The sequence below is a fragment of the Bidens hawaiensis genome, unplaced genomic scaffold (genome assembly GCF_021521415.1).
Source record: "Bidens hawaiensis isolate Kalapana, Puna unplaced genomic scaffold, B.hawaiensis_p1.1 tig00056068_1, whole genome shotgun sequence".
Taxonomy (NCBI): domain Eukaryota; kingdom Viridiplantae; phylum Streptophyta; class Magnoliopsida; order Asterales; family Asteraceae; genus Bidens; species Bidens hawaiensis.
The window spans coordinates 1-9,159 of NW_027500113.1; the positions used below are offsets into that span (position 1 = coordinate 1).

At 31.1% G+C, this 9,159-nt stretch overlaps 1 non-coding gene across 1 annotated transcript; it reads left to right on the forward strand.

Annotated features, from left to right (window-relative positions):
• Nucleotides 1-8,882: 8,882 nt before the first annotated feature.
• Nucleotides 8,883-8,956, forward strand: TRNAF-GAA (transfer RNA phenylalanine (anticodon GAA)). The gene has a single exon. It is a non-coding gene; the product is annotated as a tRNA-Phe (tRNA).
• The last annotated feature ends 203 nt before the right edge of the window (nucleotides 8,957-9,159 follow it).

Consider the following 9,159-nt stretch of genomic DNA (forward strand, 5'->3'; position numbering starts at 1 on the left):
GCTTGCAGTATTAAATTACGAAATCGTTATATATTTTATGGTCAAGTGAATAATTTAAGCCGACGAGGAAATCGGACACGAGACAAAATCTTCAGTGCACGCGTTTAGCTTCAACGGGAGATCTTCTAGTTTATTTGTGTTTAACTATAAATAGGACTTTGGTTTCTATTTTATGTGTGTGTTTATATGGTGTTTTCACCAACCCAAGGGGAGCTCACATTGGGTGAGGTCGATCCTTTGTTATCAGTATAAATCTTTTAACCAACAACGAGAGCATTCCTTTATTTATCTTTATATTATTTATGTTCGGTCGTTTGAATTCACCACACCCGTCTCAACACGTTTATCGATAGAAAAACCGTTCAGTGGTCGTTTGGGACCTACAATTGGTATCAGAGCGGGTCGAATCTTATGATTCAACTTTGCTCTTGATATTCGGGTTCTATTTCCGCTATTACCTGAACCGGGAGGTTAAAACCTGTTGATGTTTTGAAAATAAAGTTTGAAGATCCTGGAAATAAAGTAGGAAATAAGTGTTTTTGAAGCATTCTCCTTGTAGATACGGATGTTTGGGATCTACAAGTGCCCGATCCGAGCATTTCGGGAACCGTTCCGCCATTCGTCGAAAATCTGGCGACCCTGCGGTTCTTCACAGCGACGATTTCGAAGTTAAAGATGTAAAATATCAAACTCCGATACACGGGTGTCGGTTATTTCGGGTTGTTGCAACTGTTGGATGAAGATGTGACCGACGGGTTTGCCGGTAACTGCTGGCAGTGGTGAATATTGGTTATCCGGGTTTCAGGTTATCAAAAAAGAAACGGTCAATGTTCTCCGGCGACAAAGAAAGAAAGTGAAGAAGAAGTTGACGGTACTTGAAGCGGTCACCGGATAAAGACATTCAGCGGCTGGAATGATTTTGGTGGTCGTGGCTTGTACCACCCCAGCTAATGAGGAAATGCATGAGTGTGACGTATAGATTGCTCAAAACACATGTGACACTATTAAGTGACAATATTATCATTAATTAATTTAAAAATCAAGTACACAAGTTTGTAACAATAAATACTAGGAAAATACAAGAACAATTTAACAACTTGCCAATTTATTGAAATACCCTTAGTTCTAATGTCGTCTTCTTGTGTCAACTTCGAATAGATGTACTTGTAAAATATATATAAAATAATGTCAACTAAATGAATAGTTTGTGAGTTCACACAAGTTTTGATATAAGTACATAAAAATCTACAATTCCATGAACAAGCGAAAATGAGTAAGTAAAGTCCATTCCAGTTGGGATTGTGCACCAACATACTCAGATAAGCGCAAGTAAGGTCCTGTCCAGTTGGGATTGTGCACCGACGTACTCGGATAATGAGGCACATTTCCACTCATAACAACAAATGTCTTGAGCGCAAATGGGGGCGTATGATCAAACTTAATGAGGAAATCATGAGCACGTAATCTTTGAGCAAGTAAACAAATAAACACACAAGTCCATGTAACGAATTGTAGTTTGATAATAAATAATAACTAAATGAAATTGTAATTTGGATAGGATATATATGCTACCCACAAAAGTAGTAAAAGAGTAAAAATGGGAGTGAGAAACTCACATTTGAGATTAAAGCTAAACTTGGAATGACAACCGAAGGCACATTAAAGAAAATGATCGATCGAACCCCGCGAACTATAAATAAACAAAATATAATAATTAAAGACTAACTAACGGGATTGTAAAGTTTAAAGAATACTAAATTAAATGAATAAATAATAAGATAAAAACAAGTAAAAGATCAAAAAGGAATATGAAATACAAAATCGGTTTTTGGACATGAAACTGTTCTGTTTTGTTTAAGTTATTTAAAAGATCAAAAAATTTTATTATAAATCAAGACTTTCCAGTCTACTAAATTAGAATGTTATGAACAACTTTCATTTAGAAAAGGTTTACAAATTCGTGACCTAAATAAGCCAAAACATCCATGTAAATCAGAGGGTACGAATCTACGCATTGTTTATAAAATATTGATTTTGAATTCATATGAATGAATTAAAATCCGTTAAAATAGGTTTTAGAACCTTAGTTCAATGAAGTGTATCATAGAATCTATTATTGCACTTTTTCAGTTTGTTATGAACAAGATATGCCTATTTCTTTGACAGGTATATCTAATATCAAAACTGAAATATTGCTGGAAGCAATATTTTAACGATTTCGAAAAGGATTTTGATGAAATAAAATTATGGACTTTTTTTGATATGATTATATAACATTTATGAGCATATATAATCAAAAATCCTTGGGTCCTTTGAATAAAAAAAATAAGATATAAAACAGATAAATAAAGATGTAAGAACGTTTCAAGTGTGACCTTCGTGTAATCGATCATCTCCTTGTGTTCTTTATCTCATCCACCCTATACACCATGGTGTATGGATTATATGGATTCCTAGACATGATTCATGTGACCATTTGATTATCTAGTATGAAAAAGAATAAAAATAATAGAAATAAGACGAAGAAGACTTGAATAATTAAAATCCTACCTTTGAAATGGAAAAATATTCTTTTGAACTTGTCAAAGAGTGGTGTAAAGAATGAAGGGGGTGGGAGTAGGTTCTTATTTATGCTAAAATAAAGATGTTACTCTTAAGAATATATTAATGATAATTGATTAGGAGAGTGTTTTGGGAGGAGGAGGTTTGACCAAAATTTAAATGGTGTAGGAAGATATTTTTAATCTTTAAAAAAATAAATAACTTTAGGTAAAAATAAATGTGACATAACTAAATTAAAAAGGATGTACTGTGGTTATGCATCAATAATGTTATTTATGTGAATAAAGAAAAAAATCATGAGTGTTATAATTTATATATATATATATATATATATATATATATATATATATATTATATATATATATATATTAGTAATGACTAATATTATTAAATAACTTTAGGAAAGAAAAATTATTACTTATGAAATATGTAACATATGGGTATTTGTATCTTTAACCAAATCACATTGAAAATTTAAAATGGCTCGGGTTTTGGGTTTGAAAATTAACGAATATTACAGGATTCACAACTTTAGAAATTTCGTCCCGAAATTAAAATAAAAATACAAAAAAAATAAAATAATAAAAGAAAACCAGTAGTACATATATTTGTTAGAAGTTTAAACATTTTGTTTATATACACATTTAAATAAAATAAATAACATCAATATTTGAATGTCCCGAAAGACGCCACAAATGGGAAATATGACAAGGACACTTTATATAAGATGTACCAGCGGCGTATCCACCATGCACTTATCATATTGCATTTGTCCCGTCTTTATCAAATCATTCCAAGCTTCGAGTTATTGCGCACAACTGTCCTTACTATGATTTCCTTGCGAGGACTTTGATAATTACGTGTGCACTCGTAATTACTTGGTTCGTCGCATGGTCCACATGGTTTTCAATATTGTTTGGTTTTGCAAGGCATCAATGAAAGAAAACTCTTTAATGTACAAAAACTTTATAATTCAAAATCACGGATTTGATAAATGAGCTATTACGGTTCAAAATAATAAAAATAAATAAATAAAATTTTCGAAGTCAGTAATACCGTTATAAATGTAAACATTGAGGTTCAAGAATAATAAAATCGATGAACAAGACTTTTGATTCTTGAAATAATATCATGGAAATCAGGAAAACTTAGGTTATTAATAACAACACTGATAAAACATCAAAGTCATGAACATCACAATAATTAGTTGTAAATAACCGGGTTGAGAATAACATGGCAATTAAATGCAACATTGTGCTAACAAAATATCAAGAAGTAAATCGAAAACACATTGGCATAAAATTGATAAATGAAACTTTAATCGGAATATCTAAATAGTTTGAGTTCTTGGAGTCAAAACAACGTAAAACAATAATTTGAAACTTCATTTAACGAATGAAAATTCCCAGAAAACATCAATTTTGAATAATAACAAGATTAACCAAGTATATACTTGAAACTTCGAAATCAAAGTAAAACATAGGTCTCATATTGATGAGACATCAAGAAAATAATTCGGTGAAACATTGGACGAAAAAAGAACCAAATAAATAATCAAAACAATTCGTGTAAAAGTAGTATAAATCCAACATGTACCTAAACATGTTTGAAATCCCAACTTCTACTAATCGGTTATGTCTATGGGAAATCGGTCATAAAACGCGAGATTGAGATATAGTAAACAAATTCAGCAATGCAACCATGAATGACAACGAAAATGGCTCGGCAATCACAAATACCCAAACTCAGTTATAAACTTCATAAATAATCCTTGAAAGGATTTGATATATAAAATTGCTTTGGTTATATTCAAATAGAATAATATATATATATATATATATATATATATATAATTAATAATAAATATAAAAATAAAAATAAAACATGACAGAACTTGCGATACATGTCTTCTCGACGGTAGGTTTGAGGTATGAAGGTTATAGTGAAGGTAGTGCCATGATTTCTCAACTAAATTTATCGGCGTTGACGAATGGAAGAGGAAAATGTTCTCTTTAAAATTCACTTAAGTTTATGAAATTCAAAAAAACCGATGCTTTTATAATAATATTTTTTGAAAAAGCTTAGTAATAATAATAAAAAATTCTTAGATAGTGCTAAGTTTGCGACACTTTATGAATTTTTTTTAATGTAAAATAAAGGTCTCCCTTGTGGCGGCGTCATGTGAAAACTTTAAAGATGATCGTCAACTAAAAATAACTCGTTTTGATAGAACTATTATGATGATAATATAATAGCCTCAAGGCTTAGGACTTGTTTAAAACAACAATTTTACTTTGTTTAACATTTTCATTTAACTTTGAAATATATTATATATAATAAGAATTATAGTGGTATTAATAATAATAATAATAGTGACCATAATAGTAGTAATGAAATGATAATAACGATACTAATAATAATAGTAGTAGTAAATATATTAATAATAATAATAGTAATAATAATAATAACAATAATAATAATAACCATATGGTTGACTTAAAGTCTTTTTGAAGAACATCAACTTGATTAATTACTTGATAATTAACTATTTTTAATATAATTTGAGGATTTGAAATTATAAGTATAAGGTGTTCGTAATATATATAAATATATATATATATATATAATGCGATGAAACGTCATGATTTTTTTGATAAATAATAGAAATAAGTATGTTTGACGAGTATGAATGGGCTAAGTAGGGGTGTAAGGCTATGAGTGAGCTCCAAGTGGTTAGAGGATCCGGTTTAAGATGTTGCATGGCATAAACAAGTTAGGCCTTTTTTGAGTATTTTGGGGGTACTCGGGTCACTGCACTGATAGCATGCTTGAAGTATGAGCATAAGGCATATAATTGAGATAAATGGTTGGGTAACAGGTTGTGGGAATAGGTGATGTTGAATATGTATAGGTTTTTGGTAAGAGGTAGTGGCTGAAATTTTAATATTTGCATGGTAATGGAGTGGTGGGATTTACACATGTTATACAAAGGGTGTGTCCCCGTGACGAACTTTTTATTGGGTACGTTTGAGTGTACAAGAGTTATGTTGGGTTTTAGATTGGTTCAAGCATAGTTATTGGATCTACTGTCATGGTTAATACGGTTTTGATGGGTTTTAGGTCATGGTTGGGATCACGGTGGCCAATAGTGCGATAATATGAGTTGTCACTTTGCGAGTTGATTTTTGAGGGCGACGTAGAGGAAAACAAGAATACATGCTGCGAAACGTGAATGATTTGCTTGACATGAGACGCAAATATGAAATTCATTTTAGGGACCGAAAGAAACATCAAAATCAATCTATATAAATCGTTAAAGAAAACAAGTAAAGAAATAAAATCGCATGAAACAAAATTCGAAATCGAAATTGAAATGTTCATTTCCATAAAAAAAATTGCACAAATATTTGAATAACAACATGGAATATATATCAAACTTAGTATAAGTAATGAAATCGAATTGAAATTCTACACCATGATAGTAAACGAATATAATAACATATTCGAACTGAAACTCGACTATTCATGTAATACCATGACTTTTCGAAGTTTCAATTTTAAATCGTAATAATAAATGAATCGATATAAAGAAAATAATCAAATTGAAACTCGAAAATTCATGTATCACCATGACTTTTCGAAGTTTCAATTTTAAAACGTATTAATAAATGCATATTTAAATATAATAACCATTTTGAAACTCGACAATTCATGTATCACCATGACTTTTCAAAGTTTCAATGTTAAACCGAATTAATAATTCCATATTTAAAGAAAATAATCAATTTAAAACTCGACAATTCATGTATCACCATGACTTTTCAAAGTTTCAATATTAAACCATAATAATAAATAATGAAAACGAGTTGAAATTCGACTATTCTCGTATTACAACACAAAAAAAAATCAAAATACGTAATCAAATCGAACCAAAAGCTAGGTATTTTTGTATCACCATGACTAGACAGTCTTTCAGTTAAAACACATTGTAAAACATTGGAATCACATGGCGCATGAACCACCATGACTTTTGTGACATCCTTAGGAGTGTAACCATATTCCTATTCACAAAGAGGACACGGTCATGTTTGAAAGCTTAAAGTTGTGATTCATATGGCGTTGAAAGTGGTATTCTCTGACTTAATAGGTTTCACGCCCTTTCCGAACTCTCCAGGTAAGCAACCGGGTCCCGTGTCTGGTTGGGATTTATGCGCATTGCTTATCCTTAGGTTTCAATAACCTTGGTGTCAAGAGTTCGGAAAACAAGCACGTCCCCCTTACAATTTACTACATACCAACCATATAGAACCATCCTTAAGAAGAAGAAATATCGGTACACCAAAAAAAATCGATTGTTGAAAAATGTTTGAAAATCTTTTCTTTAGGAATGATCCTTGGACTAGTGTGTGATGTTTGTGTACATGAGGCAAAGTATAACAACATTTGTGTACATGAGGCATAAAAAATCAATAATAACCAAATAATGTGCATTAAACAATCAAATAGGGCCCACATAATTTCTAATCATGCAACCCCAAATAAATAAATATAAGCTATAACCAACTAGGACACTACGTCTAATGTCCTATCTTATAGTCACGACTTTGATACCAATCTGTAACACCCTGGCTAAAGCGGAAACGCCTGAGTGTGGCGTACAAATTGCTCAAAACACATGTGACACTATTAAGTGACAATATTTTCATTAATTAATTTAAACATCTAGTAGACAAGTTTGTAACAAGAAATACAAGGAAAATACAAGAACAATTTAACAACTTACCCATTTATTGAAATACCCTAAGTTCTAATGTCTTCTTCTTGTGTCAACTTCGAATAGATGTACCTGTAACATATATATATATATATATATATATATATATAATAATGTCAACTAAATGAATAGTTTGTGAGTTCACACAAGTTTTGATATAAGTACATAAAAATCTACAATTCCATGAACAAGCGAAAATGAGTAAGTAAACTCCATTCCAGTTGGGATTGTGCACCAACATACTCAGATAAGCGCAAGTAAGGTCCTGTCCAGTTGGGATTGTGCACCGACGTACTCGGATAATGATGCACATTTCCACTCATAACAACAAATGTCTTGAGCGCAAATGGGGGCGTATGATCAAACTTAATGAGGAAATCATGAGCACGTAATCTTTGAGCAAGTAAACAAATAAACACACAAGTCCATGTAACGAATTGTAGTTTGATAAATAATAACTAAATGAAATTGTAATTTGGATAGGATATATATGCTACCCACAAAAGTAGTAAAAGAGTAAAAATGGGGAGTGAGAAACTCACATTTGAGATTAAAGCTAAACTTGGAATGACAACCGAAGGCACATTAAAGAAAATGATCGATCGAACCCCGCGAACTATAAATAAACAAAATATAATAATTAAAGACTAACTAACGGGATTGTAGAGTTTAAAGAATACTAAATTAAATGAATAAATAATAAGATAAAAACAAGGAAAAGATCAAAAAGGAAGACGAAATACAAAATCGGTTTTTGGACATGAAACTGTTCTGTTTTGTTTAAGGTATTAAAATATCAAATAATTTTATTATCAATTAATACTTCCTACTCTACTAAATTAGAATGTTTTGAACAACTTTAATTTTGAAAAGTTTTACAAATTCGTGACCTAAATAGGCCAAAACAGCCATGTAAATCAGAGGGTACGAATTTGCGCATTGTTTATAAATATTGATTGTGAATTCATACGAATGAATTAAAATGCGTAAAAATAGGGTTTAGATCCGTATTTCAATTAATTGTATCATAGAATCTGTTATTGCACTTTTTCAGTTTGTTATGAACAAGATATGCCTATTTCTTTGACAGCTATATCTAATTTCAAAACTGAAATATTGCTAGAAGCAATATTTTAACGATTTCGAAAAGGATTTTGATGAAATAAAATTATGGACTTTTTTGGATATGATTATATAACATTTATGAGCATATATCATCAAAAATTCTTTGGCCCTTGGAATAAAAAAACTAAAGATTCAAAACACATAAATAAAGATGTAAGAACGTTTCAAGTGTGACCTTTGTGTAATCGATCATCTCCTTGTGTTCTTTGTCTCATCCAACCTATAAACCATGGTATATGGATTATGTGGATTCCTAGACATGATTGTGTTATGGTCATGTGACCATTTGATTATCTAGTATAAACAAGAATTAAAATAAATAGAAATAAGATGAAGAAAACTTGAATAATTAAAATCCATTTACTAGTCAAGTGGTAAGGTAGGGCGCTATTCGATGAAGAAAACATCTTTTAGGAAAGTGGTTCAGGTAGCTCAGCTGGTTAGAGCAAAGGACTGAAAATCCTTGTGTCAGTGGTTCGAATCCACTTCTAAGCGGGCCAAGGGTCCAAAGGCCGAATTTTCAAATTCAAGTGCAAGAGTAAGCCAAAAAATGTGAGCGCTCCTGCACTATACGGCTTTTTGCGTCGCCCTATCTTGCTGGAGGCGTTTTCAAAATATTTATATATCAAAGGAAAAATAATCTCTTGAACTTGTCAAAGAGTGGTGTAAAGAATGAAAGGGGTGAGAGTATGTTCTTA